Genomic DNA, 22793 nt, shown 5'->3' with positions numbered 1-22793 from the left:
GCAATCTAACATCATTATCGTTTCTTTTTTTTTTTTAATTTTTAAATGTTTATTTACTTTTGAGAGAGAGAGAGAAGGAGGGAGGGAGAGAGAGCAGAAGCAGGGAGGGGCAGAGAGGGAGGGAGACACAGGATCCCAAGCGGGCTCCAGGCTCCAAGCTGTCCGTGCAGAGCCCGACGCGGGGCTCGAACCCACGAGCCATGAGATCATGACCTGAGCTGGAGTCGGACGCTTAACCAACTGAACCACCCGGCACCCCAGATCATTATTATTTCTAGAAAATGAGGGTAGGGTTCGTTAGACGGGGTAGGGGAAGTGGGAGGTGAGCCATCTTCTCAAGTGGCCTTGGGCATCCTGTCTTGGGTGGTTGGTGGTATTGGGGGTGGGGGGCACGCAAGCTCGCAACACCCCCCCCCCCCCAGCCAAGGTGCCATTAAAACCCAGCCAATGTTGCTCAGGGAGGGCCCGTCTGACGAGGCCACAGACTGTGTGATTCCAGGTCTGTGACGTTCTGGAAAAGGCAAAACTATGGACGCACTAAAAAGACCAGTCAGGCCAGGGTGATGGGGGAGGAGGGATGAACAGGCAGAGCACAGAGGATTTGGGGGCAGAGAGACTTGGGGACCCTGTAATGGTGGCCGCGTGTCGTCGTACGTTCGTCTGCATCCACGGCAGGAACAGCACCAAGAGCAAACCCTGATGGGCTTCGGGTGACAGATGTCCCCCTCTGGTGCAGGGTGTCGATAATGGGCGGGGGCGGGGGCGGGGATATGTAGGAAACTCTGTACCTTCCGCTTCATTAGCTGTGAGCCTAAAATGCTCTAAACACGAAAATCTGTTCACAAACCCAGCCTACTCCACTCCGAGAGGGCGTCCAGCGTGAGGTGACGAGGGGGCGAGGGGCTGCCGGAGGCCAGCAGCGAGGAGGAGCTGGGGGTGGGGTCTCAGAGTGCCAGAGACCGGAGACGGCTGCAGACCCCCCAGACCCTTCACAGTGGGGAAACTGAGTCACAGATGCCCAAGACAGCCGAGGGGAGGGGAGGAGCACTGTGCCACCTGCGTGGCCCCCTCCCTCTCCCTGATCCTGGGGGCGGGGGGCGCCCCCGGCCTCTTGGGGCTGGGTCTCCCGTCTGCAGGGTGGGTCCGTTCGCTGTCCTTCCGTCCCGGGGTTGGGGGAAGGATTCAGTGACTTGTGCAAAACGCGTACAACCGTGTCTGGCGTGCAGGGTGTGCGTAGGTCCATGCTCGGTGACGTGATTGCTGGAGCCCAAGCCTCCCGCCTCCCTGAGCTGCTTCCTCGGCCGTGTGACAGCACCACACAGCAAGAGGCTTTGGGGGGGGGACATCTGCCTCTCTCGGGAGCGAAGTCTCCCCGTTGAGGCTGCGGGTTGCCTGGTCCATCAACGGAGTTTCCGTCTGCTGGTGCAGGGGTGCTGCGGGTCACGGGAGGTCCCCAGGAGATGCTGGCGACTGCGTCCACGTGGGGGCCAGCCCCAGCTCGGCCGGGTGACCTCGGGGCGTCCCTTAGCCTCCCTGTGCCTCGGTGGCCTGTGGAGAGCGGGCCTGGCTCTAGTCTGCACTTGAGGCTCCCTGACGCGGCGGCAGGAGAACCCCACCCGTGGCGGTTGGGGGAGGAGTCGGTTTTGTCCTTTTATTTTTATCGCTGCTCCCCAAAAACCGGGGTCCGTTCCTTTGCGCCCTCATTCAGTGCGGAGCGAGTCCTGCAAGCCGCTGGGTCACACGCGGATTCGGACCCGCTTCTGCTCCCGGAGAGTGTCCCCAGGCCCCCGTGCCGGGGCTGAGACCCGGGGAGCCGGGAGGGGCCCCGCACGAGCCAGCTCCACGTCTGGCCCCGTGCAGGTGGCTCCTCCCGAGGCGCAGTTTCCCATCTGGGTGACGGGCAGGGATCACGGTTTCCTGTGGCACTCCCACCTCGTGCCAAGGCACGGGAATCAGGTGCAGAAGCACCAAGAGCCCCCGCAGGGGGTGGTCGGGGAAGGCTTAGCCAGGCATCAGAGCCTCGGGCTGGATCCAGAGGAAGACCCCGAGGTCCCTTCCTGCAGATCTGTGATCCACCGGGAAGGCTGGGTCTACACCCGCGGGGAGCCGTGTAGACGCCCAGCTGGCCCAGGCCTGGGGAGGGCGCCCCTGGCGCGCCAGCTGCCTGAGCAAAGGCTTGAGACAGGAGCACTTCTGTCTTTGCTCCATTTTCACAGACGCCATCCTTTTGAGGGTCCGCCTGGGCCAAACTGCCAAATTTCTTTTTTTTTTTAAAGAGCGTCATTCTTTAAAAAAAAAAAAAAAGTTTATTTATTTATTTGAGAGACTCGTTCTTCCCAGGTTCACACACACGTCGCAGGTGCTTAGCAGGAGAATCTCATGGAATCTAAAGCTCCCGCCTGCGACGGCTCAGCTCAGCTGGTTTAGGGGCCAGGGGCTTGCCTCGTTTCTCCTCTGTCCCCCTTCCGTCGCATTGCCGGGCAGATGGTGAGGAGAGGCGGCCGTGAGCTGGGGCCGGGCCCCCTGAGCAGTCTTTGGAGACACCCCCCACGAGCTCCGCAGCCTGCAGCCTCTGGGCCATGCTCTGCCCTCTGCCCCGGCTTCTAGGACCCACCCGTCTTCTAATCCGGCCACCATCTGGCCCTGCGTCCCCCAGCACCCCCCGAGCAGGGCCGACTCGGCGTCGGCCGAAGGGGGTCCAGGCAGGAGCCGGAGAAGGATTCCGGAAGGCCCTAGAAGAGCGCCGGGTGCTGTCCAGGTGCCGCCAGCCCAGCCCGCTCCGCAGGGAACCCTCCCCACCAGCCGGGCCAGTGTCCCTGACCCAGCGGCTGGCCCCTCCAGGGGGCTGGGGCTGCCCCAGGCCTCACGCGCCTCGAGCACGCGGTCACTGCACAACAGCGGGTGAGGAGTGTTCGAGAGCTCCCGTGACCCCACCGCCCTAACCTGCATGGACGCCCTCAGGGACGCCTGTCTCCCGTCAGTGCCCCGGGCTGGGCTCCCTCCACCCCCACCCCCGCCCCCGTGCCCCGTGTATTTCCTTCTCGGGGTCGCCCCAGGCACTGCCGCCCTCTGGCTGAGTGGTCCCAGGCCTGCTCTTTAGCCTCGCGAAATAGAGACAAAACTCTCTGCCTCACTTAAGGTGCTAGGAGAAACACACAGACAGCCTAGAAAGAGGGTCCATCGGGGCCGGGCCTCCGTGGAGCGGACCTGCACAGCTCACTTGGCCGTTCCTGCCCATGATTTGTGCCCACAATAACATCTGTGCCCAGATGCTTCCTTGCAAACGGCCCCCAGGGGCAGACGCCCGGCCCGGGGGCAGCAAACTCTGGCTTTGCCCCCGTCAGGGATGCCGGGAGCCATTGAGCATTTGGGATCCTCTGGGTGAAGAGCCGTCATCTGTTGTCTCTGGAGGCAGGCAGTCCAAGGTCAAGGTGTCTGCAGGGCCGGCTTCTTCTGAGCCTCTCTCTTTGGCTTCCAGATGGCCATCCTCTCCCTGGGCGGGTCTGCGTCCTAAACCCTTTTCATAAAGACATAAGTCCTATCGGATTAAGGCCTCCTTAATGACCTCATTGAACTTAACGACCCCTTTGGAGACCCTGCCTCCAAATACAGTCACGTTCTGAGGTCCGAGGGCTTAGGACTCAAGGGCTTAGGACTTAGGTCCAAGGGCTCCACACAGGAAGGGCCAGGTTCACAATCAATCTGGTAGCACACTGGTGATTGCTCGTAATTCTAGAATTCTAGAATTCATGAGTCTCAGGACCACTACCCCGGGAACCCCTGTGAGATCGGCCACCCCCCTCGGGGAGCCCGGGGGGCTCGGTCAGTTAAGTGTCCGAGTCTTGATTTCGGCTCAGGGCGTGACCCCAGGGTCCTGGGATTGAGCTGACAGCACAGAGCCTGCTTGGGATTCTCTCTCTTCCTCTCTCTTGCCCCTCCCCCAACCACGTGCGTGCGTCACGCTCTGTCTCTCAAAGTAAATAAATAAACTTCAAAAAAAAAAAGCCAAAACAGAATGCCCCTTCCCAGCACCACCAAGAGCGCTGCCTCGTACAGGGAAACCAAGGCTGGGAGAGACCCTGACTTTCCCTCGGCCACACAGCCAGCCAGGTGCCGAGACAGCCCTGGGACCCAGGCCTGGCGCATTCCGGAGCCTGTTGGCCTTCCGCCGTGCCACGACGGCTTCCTAAAGTGGTCTGGGAAAGTTCCGGACTCCCCGGAAGCTGCCTGCAGGGGCCACGACGCGGTCAGTCGCCTTACATCAGGTTGCAGGCACTGGCCAGCTGCCCAGTCCTGGAGGCCGCTCAGGGACAGAGAACTGACACCTAGTGGTCTTGCAGCCACAGCGACCGGCCCGCAGCCCCGGTCCACTCACCGCTGGTCGAATCCTGGGTGACACGAGGCACTGTCGCTGCCCTGGAGGAACACACCCGCTCTGCCGGAGGGCGGCTGGCCACACATCTGAACACCCAGGACGCCCAGCCAAGAGCCGGGGCCGCCCTCCCCTCTGGTTTGGGGCCTGGGTGGGGCTGACCTTTCCCCACACCCCGAGCCCCCAGCTGTCCCGGAACTGAGTCACGACGGAGCTTGGAGGGGTTTCTGGTGGGGCGCAAATCTGGCCCCCACATGTTCTCGCCTGCCTGCATCCGAGCGAGCAGCCCCAGCCTGTCACCTCGTCACGCAGAAGCGCCCGTGAAGGACACTGGCCCCAGTTCTGAAGGCCTCACCCCTGGGGTCCCCGGTGTCGACAGCGTGCCCGGACAGCCCGCAGGGCGGGGACCCACAGCGGCAAGCCCATCTGTCTCTGTCCCCGTTGGCACTGTGTTGCCAAATGACATGTGACCGGCCGGGCCTGCTGTGTCGGAGCTCGGGGTGCCCCCCAGGCTGCGGGGTGGCGATCGCCCCGGGGGAGGAGCCATGATTTTGTGCCCCTTTCACGGGCTGCTGCTCCTTTGTGGTTCTCAGCTAATCGGCATCAGGGGCCCCACCTGACAGATGGAGAAACTCAGTCAGGGTCAAATTATGGCACGCAGCCGGGGGGCAGGGAGGGGCAGGAATTTCCCATCACACTTAGGGCTCTGTCGCTCGTGTACCTGGGTGGCCCTGGCCTCATCCCAGGGACGCTTTTCCCAAAAAGGAAAAAAGCTTTCCCGGTTCTGCTCTGTGCTCCCCGAACATTGGCTCCTACCCAACCCCCCAAGGGTTCGTGTCCCTTCCCGCCTCCCAGCCTTGGCCTGAGCTGTCCTACTCCCTTCCCCGCCCCCCCCACTCCACCCCCACCCCCCCCAACTGCGGGTGAGGACTCGTGGCCAGAGAGCTGGACGCACGGTCCCCAGGCCCAGACTCACATCTCCCGAGTTCCTTGCCGGCTGCGAGCCCCAGGAGGACCCCTTGGCCTCTCTCAGCCTGCCCGCCTCAGTTTCTGCATCCACAGAACGGGAATAGACGCCGGGCCTTCTAAGAGCTATGAGAGGGTCAGGGAGAGGTGACATGAGAAATTCTTTTCAAAACAGGAAAAGCGTTTAAGTGTGTCATCACCAGACTGCCCCAGGCCCCTTGCACACACCCCCGTGCAGCTCATGGGGGTGTAGATGAGGTCTCTCCCCTTCAGTCAGCCTTGCAGAGCCCAGTGGTCAGGCCGGGGAGCCATGGCTTGGGGTGGGGGGACCTAATTCTTGCCCCCCTCCTCCTCTTCTTCCTCTTCCTTTGTCTTCATCACCACCACCATCATCAACAGGATGAGCCGGGCTTAGCTCTGTGGCCACTAGAGTGCTTAGCATCAACTGCGCTGTGGCCCCCTGGGGAGCAGGCAGGTGCCCCAGGCGGCGCCAGTGTCCCAGGCCTCGCTGGGCCCGGGTCCAGCTTCGGCAAAGAAATCTCGCTAAGCCGCTTTATCCAGGATCTCTCTGTTCCTCAGCCCCCGCCCTCGGTATCGAAGTCCTCGGCCCCTAGGAAGAATTCTGTGGGGCCGTTTAGCAGGAATCCCCCTCTCCCTGATGTCTAATCAAGCCCCTCTTAGTAATTCTCCATCCGGTGACCCCCCGCTCTGCTCCACGGCTGTAAATCTCCAGCTGTCTTTGCTGTATTTGGAATGGAGTTCAATCTCTTGACCCTTGCAGCAATAATAGTCTTGAATAAAATCTTCCTTGCTGTTTGCAACAAGCATCTGGTGCAACTTTTCTCTTTAACCCAAGCCCCCCGCCCCCCCTTCCCCGGCCTCCGCCAGCCCAGCCACCTCCCCGGCAAAGCTGCCCATCCCTGAAATCTTACTCTGACCCGGTCTGCAGCAAGCTTTGGCGTTCAGAGCCCTGACTTCACCTCTTGGCTCCCCGCGCAGGGGGCTCTCCCTGCACCTTCAACCACATCTGTAAAATGGGTAGAGAAGAGAGAAGAAACCACACCCACAGCATAGGAGGCAGCTCCCCGAGCGGAACAGGTGCTCGCTCGGCAAACAGGTATCTCTTTGTCCGCCTCAGGCGCCTGTTTATAAGATGCCTTAAATCTGCCAGCAAAGACTCCACGCCGCTGGAATGTTCTGGCTTCCAAGGGGGAAAACAAAATCCCAGGTGGTAAGGGAGCAGCAGCTCTCAGAAACGGTGACATCTGCCCGGCTCTGCTTCCCCATTTATCTCTCTATTTCGGTGCTCAAAAGGACAGGCAGGTGGCCGGCCGCAGAGCCGACATCGAGCGGAAGGACCGGGAAGGTATTGGACGGTCTGGGCTCGGCCCCGGCGGGGTGTGCGTCCTCAGCAAGATTGGCTTGGCCTTTTGTCCCCCTTCCCCCCCACCCCCAACTGAAAGAGCGGGGCAGGGAGTCTGTGACATGTTTTAGACGTTTGTCCGGAGTTTTCATCTTCTTACCCTCAGGCAGGCAGCCTTCTTGGAACTGGCTGGAAGGTGACCCAGTCACCGGAGGGCCTTGCGGGCAACCTGCGGTCCTTACCTTGGCTGACTTAGAGGGAAGGGCCTGGGGGCAGTGGGACTTTGCAAAGGCGACGGCCTGAGCTCTCCTGGGGGACAGACAAGCGTGAGTGGTGTGTTTTTTCCTGCAGGGTCACGGGACGACTGTCGATGCAGGTGCTGGGGCCAGGTGCATGGATTCCTTTCCTTTTATGCCTCCTTCGAAAGTCACCTCCTCTGTGAAGCCTTCCTTGCATCCACCCCCGTCCCCAGGCCGGCTCAGGGCCCCCTCGACGGAGCCCTGATCTTGCTGCCTTGCGCTGGCTGCTGGCATCTCCCTCTTAGGGGCAGATGTGTCTGAACAGAGAGGCGGCAACGGTCCGTCTGAATAAATGATGGCATGACAGCCCTTCCCCCCTCCGGCAGGCCGCTTCCTGCCCCACACGCAGTGACGGCAGAGACCCAATCGCGAGGCACTTTTATCCCCACAAGGGCCGGCTCGGACCCGGCAACTGACAGCTAATTACAAGAACGCTATTAATACACCAATAATAAAAATAACCAGCACACCACTGCCACCAGCCGTCACTGAGCCCTACGATGAGCCAGGTGTGTTTTCCAGCGTTTTCTGCTGAGGGCTCGTGACAGCCGTGGGAGGTGGGTATTCTTATCCTAATTTCTCAGACGAGGAACCGGAGACTCAGAGAACTGACTCCTTTGATGAGCGAGGGTGGCCCTGGAGAGGGGTTCCGGGCGGGGGGGGGGGCTGGAAGGGGCGTGCGGGTGAGTGGGGCCACGTGGCTGGTGTCCCGGGGTCCATTGTGACAGAGCACCACGGCCGGGGCAAGGGGAGGGGGCCCCAAACAACGGGAAGCTATGCTCTCACGGTTCTAGAAGCTGGAAGTCTGAGGCCAAGGTGTGGGCAGGCTGCTTCCCTCTGAGGCTGAGCGGGAGAATCTGCCCGGGCTTCTCGCCCTTTCTGGGGAGGCAGGGGGTGGGGGGTGTTTGCTGGCAATGTGGGGAGTTCCCTGGTGTGTGGACACATCACCCGGATCTCTGCCTCTGGCTTCACGTGACCTCCCTGTGAATGAGTCTGGGTCCAAATTTCCCCTTCAGAAGGACATCGGTCCTCTCGGATTAGGGCGGACTCCAGAATGACCTTGTGGTCCCGTCATTAATTCTATGTGCAACAGTCGTATTTCCAAAGTAGCACATTCTGAGGCGTTAGAACTTCAACCTGTGGGTTCTGGAGGTCGAATTCAACCCGTAACGGTGACTCCAGGTGGGGGTCCGGGAAACTGGGCCAACCATGGAATCAGTGAGGTCAGGTTGAGTGCCAGGTGGGCGCTGGGGACAGGCCAGCTGCGGGGAGGACAATGGGGACACTGTGGACACCAGCGGCTGGTCAGCGAAGTGTCGCCTGGGTTCTCCATCAGGGCAAGTGGCCCCACCCCCACCCCACCCCCACCTGGAGTCACCGTTAAACCCGGAGGGGGCCCTGGTGCCTCCCTCAGCCTTCAGATCTGAACCCCCACCTCCTCAAGAACTCTTAAACCTGTTCCCGCCTCACAAAGCAGCAAGTACGCATGCAATGTAGCAGATGACAGCAAACCCCTCGGGGGGGGGGAAAAGCCGAGAAGGCAGGTAGGAAGTGTCAGGTGAGGAGGGGGCCTCAGGGAGGGCATGTGTGTCAGCCAAGGCAGGAAGGGAGGAGGAGCCCGGGGTGGGCGGAGATATTGGGGGACAGCAGAACTAGCTGGTAAGCAGGACCAGCCCGTGCAAAGGCCCTGAGGCAGGCGTGTGCGAGACATGTCCCGGGAGCAGCAAGGAGGACAGTGGAGTAGAGGAAAGGGACACATGAGAAAGGCACAGGAAAGGAGGTCTTAGAGGTGCGTGGGTTGCCTCATGTAACGCAGCCTCTGGCCCAGCCAGGCTGGTTCCCCTTGATCCCTCCATGTGATGGTGAGAGAAGCCTCAACCTCTGAATCCCAACCCCTGAGTCACACCCAGGCCCCCAGGCCTTTCCTGGCTGCACAATAAACCTGGGCTCCCAAATCGGCAAAAGCAAACAGTGCTGCGTGGTCACGACAGAAAGTCACTTTCTGTAACAGTGTATCCCGCAACCCTGGGCGGGGGAGGAGGGGGTGGGAACCCCAGAAATAATGAAACAAAGACCACGGACTCACTAGGAAGAGAAACCCTATTTGAAAAACCGCAGAAGAGATCACAATATTTCCAAATCTTCCCGTGGCTTTGGTTTAATTGCTGCAAAGCACCACTTTTCTTCCTGATGCTTTAATCAACCAATTTAGATGTATTGCCGTGCTTGACGTAGGCTTGATTTCTGATAAATGGAACAAAAATATTAAAAACACTGGCACAGTCGGGAGCAGCAGGCGAGCTGCCTAACATTTCTGTAAAATGTCCCCGAGCGTTCAGCAAAGCTTTGCTAAGGGCCTACTGTGTGCCAGGCCCCCCCCCCCACCCGAGGCACAGCAGGGAGCCAGCAGATACAGGATTCCCCCCCCTCCAGAACTTGGGCGTATTTGTAACAACATGACAAAGGAGCAAGTGCCCAGATGGGCAGGGAGGTGCTTCTGCAAAAACAGACCCGGGAAGGAACGAGCCCTGCCTCGGGCTCTGTGCTGTTAGCACAGCCTGTTTGGAATTCTCTCTCTCTTTCTCTCTCTGTCTCTCTCTGCCTCTGTCTCTCTCTCTCTCTTTCTGTGTTTCTCAAAAATAAAATAAATACACATTTAAAAAGAGAGAGAGAGAGAGTATTGCAGAGAAGGGAGGCTACGAGCCTGCCTTGGTTCTGGCTGGGATGGGGCCGTGGTGAGCCTGAGCACCCGGGAGCGAAGGGGTCCCTCGGGCTGCTGGCCGCGAGTAGACTGGGAAGCAGAGGGGCATTTGAGTCACAGCTCTGCCCCAAATATCTCGACTGCGTGAGTCTCTGGTCCTCAAATGACCCAAAAGCCTCTGTGACTGCACTGAGGTTTATTTTATTTTATTTTTTAAGGTTACTTTAATGGTTATTTATATTTGAGCGAGAGAGAGAGAGAGAGCGCGCGCGCACAAGCAGGAGAGGGGCAGATAGAGGGAGACACATAATCTGAAGCAGGCTCCAGGCTCCGAGCTGTCAGCACGGAGCCCAACGCGGGGCTCGAACTCACGAACCATGAGGTCATGACCTGAGCCGAAGTCAGATGCTTAACCCGCTGAGCCCCCCAGGCGCCCTGCACCGAGGCTTAGAAAGCTGGTTCTCCCGACGGCCGCTGGGCCTTCTTGGACAAGCCAGCCTGTGGCCGGCTCGTGTCTCCAATCAGCGTGTGGCCCCGCTGGCTGCCGTGAGTTCTACGCGAGGGCTGCGCGCAGGTCAGGTGCTCTCTGCGTGCCGAGAGGCACCCTTAGGAGCCCTGTGGCCACCACTGAGTGGCCCCGGAGGGTTCTCAGGAGCCAGCGAGCACCTGCTACCCGCCGGGAGGCACAGGGAGTGCAGGGGAGGGGCGGGGCCGCCCCAGCTCGCCACCAACAGGAATTTAGCTGCAAGCGGAGGGTCCCTCGTTAGGCCCCTGAGGCCAGACTTGGGGCCGGGAGGGGACCCCGCCAGGCCCTGCCCACGGTCTAAACCTCTCCGTGCTCAGCTCATGCGTCTCCGTGTTGACAGAGGCGCCTCAGGGTCCCTGAGACCCGGAATGCAGGCCCAGGCGGGCATAGGCCCCGCCCCCAGCCTGATGGGCAGGACAGGGAGCCACAGCTGCGTGACCTCCGGAGGCGGACAGGGACCGAGGGCCCTGAACAGAGCCAGAGGTCTGCATGTTTCCCCCTCAAGCAAGGAAGCCACAGGAGAAACACAGCCCCCCGGGTCCCACCACCAACCCCACCCCGCTGCCACCTGCCTCGCACCCGCAACCGTGGGGAGTTCTCGCCTACCCTCTGGGAGCCTCAGGCTCCGCCTCTGTGAGACCGGGCGAATTTGGCCAGTGAATCGCTCGCCCAGAGCCCAGCGGCACGGGGAGCATTTTCTTGCTGCAGTCACGGCCTCGCCTCGTCCTCTCTGGCTCCTGAGATGAGCCCACGGGCCTCTGGCCACATCTGGGGATCAGATCCACCCCGTCCACGTTCGCCTGGCCTGCGGTCGTGGCTTTGCGTCCGTCCCCCCGCCCAGCTCTGGGGGCCAGGACGGGGGTCTGCAGGGCCACCGTCATCCCGTCCCGTCCCGTCTCCCTTCCCGTGCCTGTTGGGGCAGTGGAAACATGGAGGGGGGCCCGGGAGCAGCCTGGCAGATGCACATCGGCTTTTAGCCAACAGTCTACACAGCCTGCCCCTACTGGCCCCGGGTCCAGATAAACCCCAGCGTCATGAAACCCCCGAGGAGACATCGGCCCACATATGTGTGAGTCACTGTTTCGATCCCCCTTAAGAGCAGAGGACCAGCTAACACTTGGTAGCCCCTAGAAACGGGGAGCTCTCTACCCGACGGGACCGTCTCAGCTCCACTGGTTGGGGTTACTCTTCCCAATCGGCCCACACGGTCTCCCTGCCGGCCCCAGCCCTGCCCCTCGGGGACACAGAGCATGGCCATGACCTGTCCCGGCCAGCCCGGCCCTGCGGAGCTCACCTGTGTGCCAGTCTCTGCACCCCGCCCCTCCACGAGGACGCACGAGACCCACACCGGGCACCTGCTAGGTGCTTCGGAGGCGCAGGGTAGGGAGGGGCCGTGGACCAGCTCCCCAGGCTGAAGCAAGGGTGCCGTTTCCTCACCTGGGAGGCGGAGGTGGCTTGCCAAAGGTCACTCACCGATGACAGGCAGAGCCAGGGCTCAGGCACCTTCCCGGTACTCCAGGCGGCACAGCGGCCAAGCGTGGGCTCGGCACTTTTGGAGTCGGAAACTCCCCCCTTCCTTTGGCTCCTCTCCTCTTCCGAACAGCTGGCAGGGCTCAGCCGCGCGCCCAAACATGCCGGGAGCAGCTGTCCCCTCCGCGGGCGACAGGGTCCTTTCGCCCCGGCCGCACACAGGGCTGGGAGGGGCGACGGCGGGTTCTCAGCTCCCCGGGCTATTCTTAGCTCCCGGGGCCCACAGGCAAGGTCACCCTGCTGTCCCGAGAGAGAAGTGACTCAAATTTGGACAGGCTGACAGAGTGCCTGGTCCACGGGCTGCCCTGATCCGGAAGGCAAGGGGACAGGCCAGGGTGGGCAGCCGGGGTGGGGGGACCCGGCCCAGGGGGGCAGCCAGGTGGGGGAGGGCCACAGCCCCGAGGCAGGTAAGCGATGCCGCGGTGAGATCCTCGCCACTCGCCCGCAGGTGCCCAGGGTCCACGGATGTGTCCCGGGGCACCCAGGACAGTGCCTGGCACCTGCAAAATCTCCATCAGTACCTGTGGAACGTATTGATTAATTAATCCCCGAAGGAGCACCGATCTCATTTTTGGGGCGCAGGCAGTCGCTTTAGGAAGGGTTGCCGGAGCCAGTCGTCTCCAGGGCACTGTTTACGTGTCAGCTCCTGCAGAAGTCACTTGCGTTCTAGAAGAGGCAGCACAGAGGCAATGGCCCGGGAGCCTGAAAGAAACCTGTCGTGGAGAAAACGGGAGACCTTCGGTGTGTCCTCGGTGGCTGGCTATGAGACACTGGGTGCAAGAAGGCTGGGTGTCCACGGTGTTGGGGGGCCAGGGGAGGGCTTGGGGCAGGCGGGAGGCAGGATTGGGGTTGTGCTTTGGCGGGATCCCCTTGGCTGCCTTGTGGAAAGGGCACAGGGGGGACTGGGACAGCTGGGGGGGGGGGGCGGGGGCTGAGGCCAAATCCAGCACGAGTTGATGGGGTCTGAAGTCAGGGAGGGTCTGAAGTCTCAAGGCCCCCCGACAGCTGGGAGAGGGAGGGAGTAGCTGCCGGGGGAAGAGAGGGACCTAATTGCGCGGTGGGATTAATCACGGCACCTTTAAGGACTTCCCACATCATCATCTGCCAAGGGAAGAGCAGCTTGTTTGGGGCGCGGGGAGAATTAATTAAGGTTGGGGACGCCTAGGAGACCTGCCGATGACAGGTGTGAGGCAAGTGCCAAATGTGCTTATTAATAAAATATCGGGGCCAAGTTGCAGACTCGCTTCACCCAGGCCGGTTAGAACCACAGACACAGCTTCTTGAACGAAGGCCACCTCGGGGCTGGGCCCTGCGCTGCGACGCTAAGGACGCGGAGCGGGGTCGGACCCAGGCCGGCCCTCGGGAAGCCCCCGGCCGCGACAGGGTCACGGGCAGAGCACCCACACGGACTGGCCTCTGCATCCGTGGCAACCATCCTATCCTTCTCTGACCGTCAGGCCCCACGCTCTTGGCCAAGGGTGTTCTCGGATCGTCGGCCCTGCGGACTCCACCTGTGGGGAGGTACCCCAAAGTCCCCCCACGCCGTGCTTGAGGACTCTGTTTCCCCCCTTCCTCTCCCAGCGTGCTCGTCTGCAAGCCCTTGTGGGTGGAAGACAGAGAAAGACCGAACTACAGGCACAGGGGACCTGCGGGGGTAGAGGGTGCGGCTAGCCAAGCAGGGTCCCCGCCGCGTGCCGGACTTTACACGAGGGCATTCCCAACATGGCCTCAGCTGGCCATTTATCAAAGGGTCCCTGAAAGATAGGAACTGCTGTCCCCATCTCAGAGATGAAGAAACCGAGGCTCAGAGAGGGAAAGAGACTTATCCGAGGGCCTGCTGCGACATGAGGCGGACCCAGGAGTCGTGTGCCACGGCTGGTTTGTAATTTTCACATTAAAATATACACCGAGGTGACGGAAGGGTTTAACGTGCCGGATGACCCTGGGCGGGTCACTGGACACTTCTGAGCCTCAGTTTGCTCATCTGCGGTGGGGCTTCCTGGTGCTAATCCTGGAAGGCTGCTCTCCTGGGCCATGGTTTGGGGTCCTATCTTTGCAGGTGCATCCCTGGCCAGGACACTCCCACAGGGCTCTAAAAGGAGAAACTGCCGATGCTGTCTTCGCTCTGGGTTCCGGTGCCGGGCATTGTGCTCTGGGGAGACCTCAGCGCGAGGCCTGAACAGAAGCGACCGTGGGGAGCCTGGCCCCGCCATGGTCTAGTCTCTGTGGGCAGGACGGACACAAAGGCACCCCCCGGGCACCAGAGTGAGGCCGCACTCTCTCTGACCCAGAGAGGGATATTGGCGTGAACGGTTCTGAGCTTGGAATTCTAACACAGGGTAGACAGGCCTCTATTTACCTGCTGTGTGACCCTGGGCAAGGCACTTAACCTCTCTGATCCCCCTCATCCTCAACTGACATGGGGCAAAACTAACAGTACCTCCCTTATGGGGGGCTGGGGATGCTCATGAGGGAGTATTTGCAGAGTCTGGGCTTGGCATGGGGTATACGAATCGGGTTCCAGAAGCTGGACTTTCCCCTCCTTCTGCAGGAGCCGGGGGTGGGCTGGCCCTGCTCAGCCAGAAGAGCCCTGGGACAGGGCCTGTGGGGCGTCCTAGCCTGTGACCCCCCTTTAGTCTCCTCACCCCAGCCGCACCCCTCAGGCTCCTGAGCAGCCCTCCCTCCGGAGGGTCTGACTCATGGTGGATGCTGACCTGTGAATAAGCTGTGCCGGGACATCGACCGGACGGGCAGGGGCTACCGGGCCAGGGTCACGGGCTCCGCCCAGCTGTCCGGGCCGGGGCCCTCTCCCCACAGCCAAGAGTCTCACCGGAACGGAATTCAGACAGATGCTTGAACCCACCACCAAAGGCTCCACTTTCCCCGGGCCTCCCCGGAAACACGAGATCTTGCAAGGACACGTGGCTCTGGGAGGCTAAGTCAAACAACTGACAATATTTGGAGAGGCCAAAGTCAGAGAAGCCTGGAGTTCCGATCCAGGTCACGGGGGGCCTGTGGAACCCTAGAACCCTAGACAACCTGCCTCCCAACCCCTCCCAACCTGCCTGGGTTAAACCCGCGAGACGCGGCACCCGGCTGAGCCCCCAGAGCCCCACGCTGTCTGAGCCGGAGGGCCCTGAAGGCCAGGACATGCTCCCGTTCCAGGGCTCTCTACTCTGTTCCTCGTGGCACTGAGAGCACGGGGCCAGGGCAGGGGATGGACAGACCCAGGTTCAAATCCCAGCTTTACCACTTCTTAGCTGTGTGATCCTGGGCCAGTCCCTTAACCTCTCTGGGCCTGTTTTGTCAGCTGTAAACAGGAATGTGCAGAAGCAACTTCTGGGATGGTAGTGACGATTTCGGGGGCGCATCCAAGTGACGCCGGGGGGGGGGGCACAGAGCACCCACTGAGTGCATATGCTTACGGAGCCGGTACCCTGTGCCCACCCAGGAAGCGGGGAGAGGGAAGGCGCACTTCCCGCCCCGAGAAGCTTTCCACTTAACTCGAGAGAAAAGGTAGATTGTCATCCCAGACAGATTAGGCGGCCGGGGTCGTGCCGCTGCAAGGTGGAGACCCCTATTTGGGCCTCAGCTGCCTCGCCCTACCTCTCCAGCGACCGTTCCACAGAGCAAAGCCCTCGCCCCAGTCTCCCAAGGCGGAGCTTCTGAGGAGGGGCCGCCGGGGCAGCGAGGCCCTCAGATCTCTGCCCCTGGCCTGCCTCTCACCGGCAGCGTGACCTCGGGCCTGTCCCGGGACCTCGCTGGGCCCCCTCCTGCGGCCCTGAGACGAAGGTGGCCCCCCGCCCCTACACCCCGCGTCTCCTCTGGGCGTAAGTGCCGATGGACGGCCCCGAGCTGAAGAGGTTCTGTACGTGCCAATGATCCGGATCATCACTGTTGTTGTGATTATTCCGGGGCCTGCCCGCGGGGAGGGCCGGGCTGCGTGCAAATTAGGCCTCGGCTCAGGGTGCTCGGCTCAACCCACCAATTTGCATCGTATTAATCTCCGTCATCCGTGCGCCGGGTTGGAGGTGCTGGTGAGACACGGGAGCCCCGGAGCCACGGGCCGCAGCAGAGCCCAAACCCGGACGGACACGGGAACGGAGGTGCTATCAGTCAGATGCGTGCCAGGGTCGGGGGACAGACCGGCCGGGCATCCGAGGCCTGGCTGGAGGTCTCTCACTGTCCCCAGCGTGGCCTCTCTGCCTCCCGTGTGGGCCTGCGCGGTGCCTCCTGAGAGCCGGCCCCCCGCTCCTCCCGCCTCCGGAGGTGAACTTGCCCACGGCCACCAGCTGGCTCTCAGGGGGCCAGGGTTCACGGCCAGGGCCCTGCTTCCCCAGCTCCTGCCGCTCCCGAGAACTGGAGTCACGGTGTGACCCTCCCGAGTCCCTCACTTGCGAGACTGTCATAGTGACGGAGGACATCGGTCGGCTCCAATCCCACAGGCTTGCCGCGACTTACCCACGGTGCCCGAGGAAACCACAGAAGGGCCGCAGGCAGAGGGGTGGGCTAGGTCAGGGCTGGGCCGCACAAAGACCACCCCGGGGGTCTGCAGCGGGAGGGATGGGCTGTAAACATCCTCGCCCCATAAAAATTAAGTAAGTAATTGGCACCAAGTCGTGGCTGAGTGTATTGGTTTTTCTGTTAGCGCTTAATAAATGCAGCGCCTGTTTATTACCTCAGAGCTCTGCAGGTCAGAAGGCCGCGTGGGCTCAGCGAGTCCTCTGCTTGGGGTCTCACAAGGCAGAAATCGAGGCGTCAGCCCAGGGGTGCCTGGGGGGCTCAGTCAGTTAGGTGTCTGACTCTTGGTTTCAGCTCAGGTCATGATCTCCTGGTTCGTGAGATCGAGCCCCATATCGGGCAGCCTGCTTGGGATTCTCTTTTTCCTTCTCTCTCTGCCCCTCCTGCCCCTCTCTCTCTCAAAATACACTTTAATGTATTTATTTATTTTTATTATTTATTAAATAATATTATTAATATTATATTAATATATATTAGTATATATTTACAATAATATATAAATATATAATTTATATATATTAATATAATATATTAAATATTATATTAAATACTTTTATTTTTATTATTTATTTTTATATTATTATTTATTATTTATTTTCGGGAGAGAGACAGAGTGCGAGCGGGGGAGGGACAGAGAGAGAGGGAGACACAGAATCCGAAACGGGCTCCAGGCTCCGAGCTATCGGCACAGAGCCCGACGCGGGGCTCGAACTCACGGACCGCGAGATCATGGCCTGAGCCGAAGTCGGCCGCTTAACCGACGGAGCCACCCAGGCGCCCAATAACTAAACTTTAAAGGAAAAAAAAAAAAAAGAAATCAAGGTATCAGCCCAGACGGGCCCTCGAGAGGAAGTTCTGGGAGACTTTTTTCCGGGGCTCCTTCAGGATTGGCGAATGCGGTTCCTGGTGGCCCAGGACGGAGATCCTTTTCCTTTGGTTGGGTTGGGGGCTGCTCTCACCTCCTTTCCCTGAGACCCACCCCCCCCATCTCAGCATGAGCCCCCCTCATGTGGACCCTCCGCCCACTGGCATCTCCGACTTCCTCTTCTGACACCAGCTTTGGAAGGGCTCCTGCCATCAGCTCAGGCACAGGATCAGCTCCTTGAGGTCAACTGATCAGTAACCTCCTTTGTATCTAGAAAACCCCTTTGGGCACGTAATGTCATGTCAGCGTAACGGCAGGGCGGGGGGTAGGAGGTGGTGGGAACATTTTAGAAATGGGCCTGCCACGTGCACTTTGGATGCAGACAGAAACCCGGTCTCTTCTCGGCTCTGAGTGGCCCTGCCGGGCTTCCTGCCAGGGCCAGAATAGAAACTGTGTTCACACCTTGTGGCCAGGAGGCAGGCAGGCGGGAGCAGGGAGGAGCGGGAGACTCCGCGGAGGCCCCCTGGTGAGTTTGTGGCCCCGCTCACGGCCCGCAGGACACGGCACATGCTGGTGTCGTCGTGGCCCGTCTGGCCCACGGAACAGCATTTCTGGACCCGGCGATCGGCGACCAGCTCACCGCATCCGGTCTCCCAGATCCTCAGAATGGCAGTCGGCCACGGCAGTGGCTGTCACACCCTGAGCACCTACTATGTGCCTGGCTCTGAGCAGGTCAAGACTCACCACGTCTTCCGGGTGAGCAAACAGGCCGAGAGCCGGGCCCGGGCCACCGGGTGCAAGCTCGGGGCCCCGGTCCCCCATCGCTGGGCCATCCCACCGACCCCGCGGCCCTGCCACCACAGGGAAGCTATAGCTTTTCTGCAACACGTAACTGCCGTGGCCAATTGGGAGAGCGTAAGCAGCGAGGTCCCAGGGTGGCCGTGACCTAACTGGCCTCATGCGTCAGAGGGGGCGGGGCTGGGAGGCCCAGAGGCCCCGGCTGCCGGCCAGCTCCTCCCACTCTCCTGGGGCTCGGGTCCTCCGTGAACGAGGCGGGTGGACGTGATGCCCTCTAGGGCCCTTCAAAGCGCGTCATCCAGAGGTGGGGCAGCCTTTTTGGACTGAGAAGGCAACAGCCAGCAAGAGGTAAGTGGCCTGCCCACCACCCCCGTCCTCCCCACAGGAGGGACCGAGTGGCCAGATGGCCCAGAATACAAGCCCCGAGCCAGGCCAGTGGTTCAAATCCAGGCTTGGCCACATCCTCCATGGGTGACTCTGGGGGGTGAGGTTTCCAATGTCTCTGAGCCCCGGGGCCTTGTCTTGAACTGGGGGAACAGGGACTCGGGGTCGGAAGCCTAAGATCTTGAAGAGGGAGGAGGGACTTGAGAGTCTGCTCCCCGGCTCAGAGGCCGGGGCGGGGGGGAGCAGCTGGGGGGTGCGCACGCTGGCACCCCTCCCCCGGCCCAGCCCAGGGGCTCGGCCTCCGCGGGCCTCGCTCCCTCCCAAAGGGGGCTTCCCTCACGGACCTCTGCTGAACGCCTCGTGCCCCCAACTTCTAATTAAACGGCAGCGATTCTGATGTGGCAGGTGATCTTGTCGGGAGGCCTGGCTTTAAATTTAGCTCCCTCCCCAGCCAGCCCTTTGAAAAGGCTGCTCTTCACGGCGAGAGAGAGAGCATGAGTCATCTCCAGTCCTCCTGCCTGCCCGCCCTGGTGAGCAGCAGTGTTTGCGGGGGACAGGCCTCCCGAAGGCAGAGAAATAGTAAATAGGGTTGGTATTAAAGGCGACAGGGGATGTGGAGCTCGACACACAGTAGGCTCAGAAACGGGGCTGACGTTTCCCACGGCGGTCTGTGTCATTACCTGCACACACACCCCCCCCTCACCGTGCCCCCCCCAGCCGGGCCCCCAGAGGAGACACGAGTATCTGTGGCCTGGGTGCACGGATACCAGGGTCCGGGCTCGGCTCACCCGGCCCCCAGAGGCCCTCGGAGCCCCGCCTCCGCCTCCGCCTGTTGCAGGAGCACCCCCGGCCGGTTGGAGCTCCGAAGCCTGAGGATGCTTCGCGCCCCCCCCCCCCACCCCCAGAGATACCTTCTTGTGCCCCAGCCCCTTGAACCTGGAGATCTTCCCTGATCTGGCAAGAAGGAAAAAAAAAAAGGAGCCTTGAAGGTATAATTGAAGAAGGGGCCCGAGACGGGGGATTACCCTGGATTACCGGAGGACCCCAAGTGCGATCACAGGGGACCTTCCGAGGGGGCGCTCTGACGCGCCCAGAGGAGCCGGCCACGTGAGGAGGAGCACAGACAGATGAGCAGGTGCTGGCCTTGAAGGGAGTGACACGGCCACGAGCCCAGGCTGCTGGCAGCCACCGGGAGCAGGAGCAGAGTCTCGCGGGGGGGGCAGCCCTGTGGACGCCCAGGGACACTGCTTTTGGGCTTTCTGGCCCCCAGAACTACAAGGGAATAAATATGTGTCGTTCTGAGCCACCAAGTCTGGGGTCCCTGTTACGGCAGCCGTCGGAAACCAGTACATGGGAGTTGGGAGAAGTGAACGAACTTGCCCTCTATCACACGGCTGGTGAACAGCCAAGCCGAGACTCAAGCCCAAGTCTGACCGGTGCCAAAGCCCATGCTTTCTCCTGCCCACTGGGGACTTCCTGGAAGAACAGAAGGGACGCTGATGCAGATCAAGCACCAGCTAAGTGCCAGGTGCTCACTTCTTTTATGACACAGTCGCTCATTTAATTCTTCGTTGACCCTTTGAGGTGGATAAAATCACCCCCATTTTGCAGACGAGGAAACGGAGGCTCAGGGAGGCAACCTGGCTTTGTCCAAGGTCGGGGAAGGAGAAGGTTCAGGCCCTGGAGCCCAGGGGGTAGTGGAGGCTTGAGGAGTCCCCCCAGAGGCCGGCTTGGGAAACCCCAGCCCCTAGCGGCCTTGATGTGGCTGGAGCTCAGGGCGCCCAGCTGCGGGGGAGGCTGGGAAGGCGGGCTGGGCCCTGGATGCCAGGACGGGGTTGTGCTCCAGCGGGCAGAAAACCGGGGCTGCCGGAGGTTTAACATCCTGAGTCATCACCCGACTGGACGGTGAGCCTCCCTAGGGCACTGAGCTGGTCCCAGCTCCGCGAGTCGCACACCAGACACGGGACAGGCCCAGAGCCCCGCTCGGCGACCTGATGGGGGAGGGGGGTTCTGAATAACGAGGCTTTGCAACCTCCTGAAGGCCCCACACATCCACAGATCCCTCACCCCGGGAGACACGCACACACGCACACACACACATGCACACACCCCACTCTATAAGGTCTCAGTCAGTGAACCCCAGGACACAGCCTCTGCCCACAGAGGACAGTCCCCTGTCAACCTGAACACCCATGAGCACTCCGGCCTGTTCCTCAACCTGTCTTGTGCATGGGATGATGCACAACATGGGATGATCACGCCCCCGCCCCCCCACTACCCCGAGGGTCTGCAGGTGCAGGCGAAGGGCATCACACGTGCCCTGTCTCGTTTATCCCCACAATATGCCACGAGGGAGGTGCTGCCGTGACCTCTTTAGGGAAGAAAACCATCTCAGGTGGAGAGCCCGTGATCGGAAGGCAGGGGGATCTGGGCTGGAGCCCCGGTTCTGCCTCTTGCCGGCTGGGTGGCTCGGGGCAGGTGCCCTAACCTCTCTGAGCCCCAGCCGCCTCATCTGTAACACGGGGAGGACGCCACGCGGTGCTGTGGTGTACGAAGGGCTCAGCCTAGTTTCTGATGAAGTTCAGTCATCTATAAACGTGAAGATCCAAAGGTGGGAGAGACCCGGGGAGTTTGCACTGGGCGGGGGGCACTGACTTGCCCTCCACGGCTCTCAGGCTTACTCTCCCTCCCCAAATGAGCAGCTGATAGCCGTCCCCATCACCACTCCTCCTGTGGGGGCCCTGTAGTGTCCCCCCATGGTCCCTACCACTGGAGGTCACTGGGCCCCGCACAGAAGAAGGTGGGGAAACTGAGTTGGCTTACTGAGTTGGCTCCCTGGCTCAAGGCCACCACACAGCACAGCCGCGTCCTGCAGGTGAAGGGCGAAATGGGGGGGCCAATAGGAAACAGGGGCTGTTGGGGAGGATGGGTAGAGAAAAGGACCCGGCACAGGAGAGGGGAGCCCCAGCGGAGGTCAGGGGGTCAGAGAAGTCGGTCTTTTCCCGCTGGAAACCGAACTGAGCATCCTGTCTGATGTGAACGACTCCCTCCCCGAGCCCGACCCTGCCCTTGACCACCTGGTGCAGGGAGGGCCTGGCCAGAAGGAATGTCTCCCTGGACGGAGAAGGGTCTGGGGAGACAAGGCCCGGCCCCGGCGGGGCGCGGAGGGGGCTGCTCCTGTGGCAGGAAGGCCGCCAGGACTGGGCCCTCCGGGCAGAAGGGACGGGGCGCACCTGGAAGGCGGGCCGGGGAGTGTGGGGGGCTGGGAAGACGGGAATCCGAGCCCCCGGTGGGAGAGAAGCAGAGGGAAAAGGAAGGAGGGAGCGCGGAGGAAAAAGGGGAGGGAAAAGTGGCAAGGAAGGAAGGAGGAAGGAGAGAAAGAGGGATGGAAGAAGGAGCGAGCCGCCCAGGGAAGGGAGAAGGAGACTGGGAAAGAAACCGAGAGGAGGAGGAGGAGGAGGAGGAGGAGGAGGAGGAGAGCGAGAGGGAGAAAGGGAGGGAGGGGGGAGGGGAGAGCGGGAGGGAGGAAAAAAGAGGGAGAGAAAGCGGGAGAGCGAGAGAAAGAGCGAGCGGCGCGGGGCGGGCGGGGCGCACGCCGGCGCGGGGAGAGGGGGAGCGCGGCGCGGGGAGAGGGCCGGCCGGCGGGGAGCCGCGAGCGCGGACAGGGGGCAGCAGAGGGCGCGGCGCGAGCGGCGAGCGGCAAAGAGTGAAGTGGCGGCGGCGGGCGCGGGGCCGGCGAGCATGAGCGCGGCGGCGGCGGCGGCGGCGGGCGCGGCGCGGGGCGCGGGGCCGGCGCGGGCCGCCCAGTAGCCGCGGGAGCCGGCGGGGCAGGCGGCGGGCGGCCGGAGCGCCAGCCGGAGTCCCGGCCTGAGTCCCGGCGCCCCGCGCGCCTCGGAGCCTCCCCTCCACCCCCCCCCCCAGCCCCCGGGTCCCCGCGGCCCCCGCCCGGGACCGGGACAACTGTTGCGGCGGCGGCCGTGGCGGCGGGGGGCGTGGGCGGCCCCGCGCCCCCGGCAGGCGGCTCAGCCCCGCGGGGCGCCGGCTCCCGGCGGCGGAGCGAGGAGCGAGCGGGCGGCGGGCACGAGGTGAGCGGCGCCCCGGGCGGGCCGGGCGGGGGAGGGGCGCGCCGGGCGGGGGTCCGAGCGCCTAGCGGAGGGGGGCCGGGGGCGGGGCTCCTGGCGGGGGAGGGTTCGGGCGCGTGGGGGGGGGCGGGGTCTTCGGCGCCCGGGCTCCCCGGGAGAAAGGGGGTGCGGGCGCCGGGGCCGGGGAGGGGTGGGCGCGCTGGGAGAGGGGCGTTCGGTGGCTCGGGGGGAAGGGGGGGGTCCGGCGCGCTTTGGAAAAGGGGCCGGGGCCGCCCGGCGGAGAGTCCGGGGGCGGGAGCCGTGTGGGGTCGCCGGCGCCCCGGCGTTGGGGTCCGCGCCGGGGCCGCTCAAGGTCGGGGTCGCCGAGCCTTTGCAGAGGACCCGGC

The 22793-nt window shown here is 62.1% G+C and overlaps 1 protein-coding gene and 1 long non-coding RNA gene across 4 annotated transcripts in view; one reads left to right on the top strand and one right to left on the bottom strand.

Annotated features, from left to right (window-relative positions):
* Positions 1 to 22793, top strand: part of SHISAL1 (shisa like 1) — a 129768-nt gene that overhangs the window by 33146 nt on the left and 73829 nt on the right. The window contains exon 1 of one of the 3 annotated variants that reach the window (XM_027070505.2): positions 18154 to 18289. The exons of 1 other annotated variant lie outside the window; for it this stretch is intronic. The gene's annotated coding sequence lies outside the window, so the exon portion shown is untranslated. Of the gene's footprint in view, positions 1 to 18153; positions 18290 to 22259; positions 22411 to 22793 lie in introns of those variants that run through there. One more of the 3 variants, XM_053199484.1, reaches the window with a different exon arrangement.
* LOC113602692 (uncharacterized) lies at positions 2294 to 12433 on the bottom strand. The gene is made up of 2 exons (XR_008288898.1): positions 11701 to 12433; positions 2294 to 3517 (listed from the first exon to the last, which is right to left on the bottom strand). It is a non-coding gene; the product is annotated as an uncharacterized LOC113602692 (long non-coding RNA).

Source organism: Acinonyx jubatus, chromosome B4 (genome assembly GCF_027475565.1).
Source record: "Acinonyx jubatus isolate Ajub_Pintada_27869175 chromosome B4, VMU_Ajub_asm_v1.0, whole genome shotgun sequence".
Taxonomy (NCBI): Eukaryota; Metazoa; Chordata; class Mammalia; order Carnivora; family Felidae; genus Acinonyx; species Acinonyx jubatus.
This window is presented reverse-complemented; position numbering and strand designations above follow the sequence as displayed.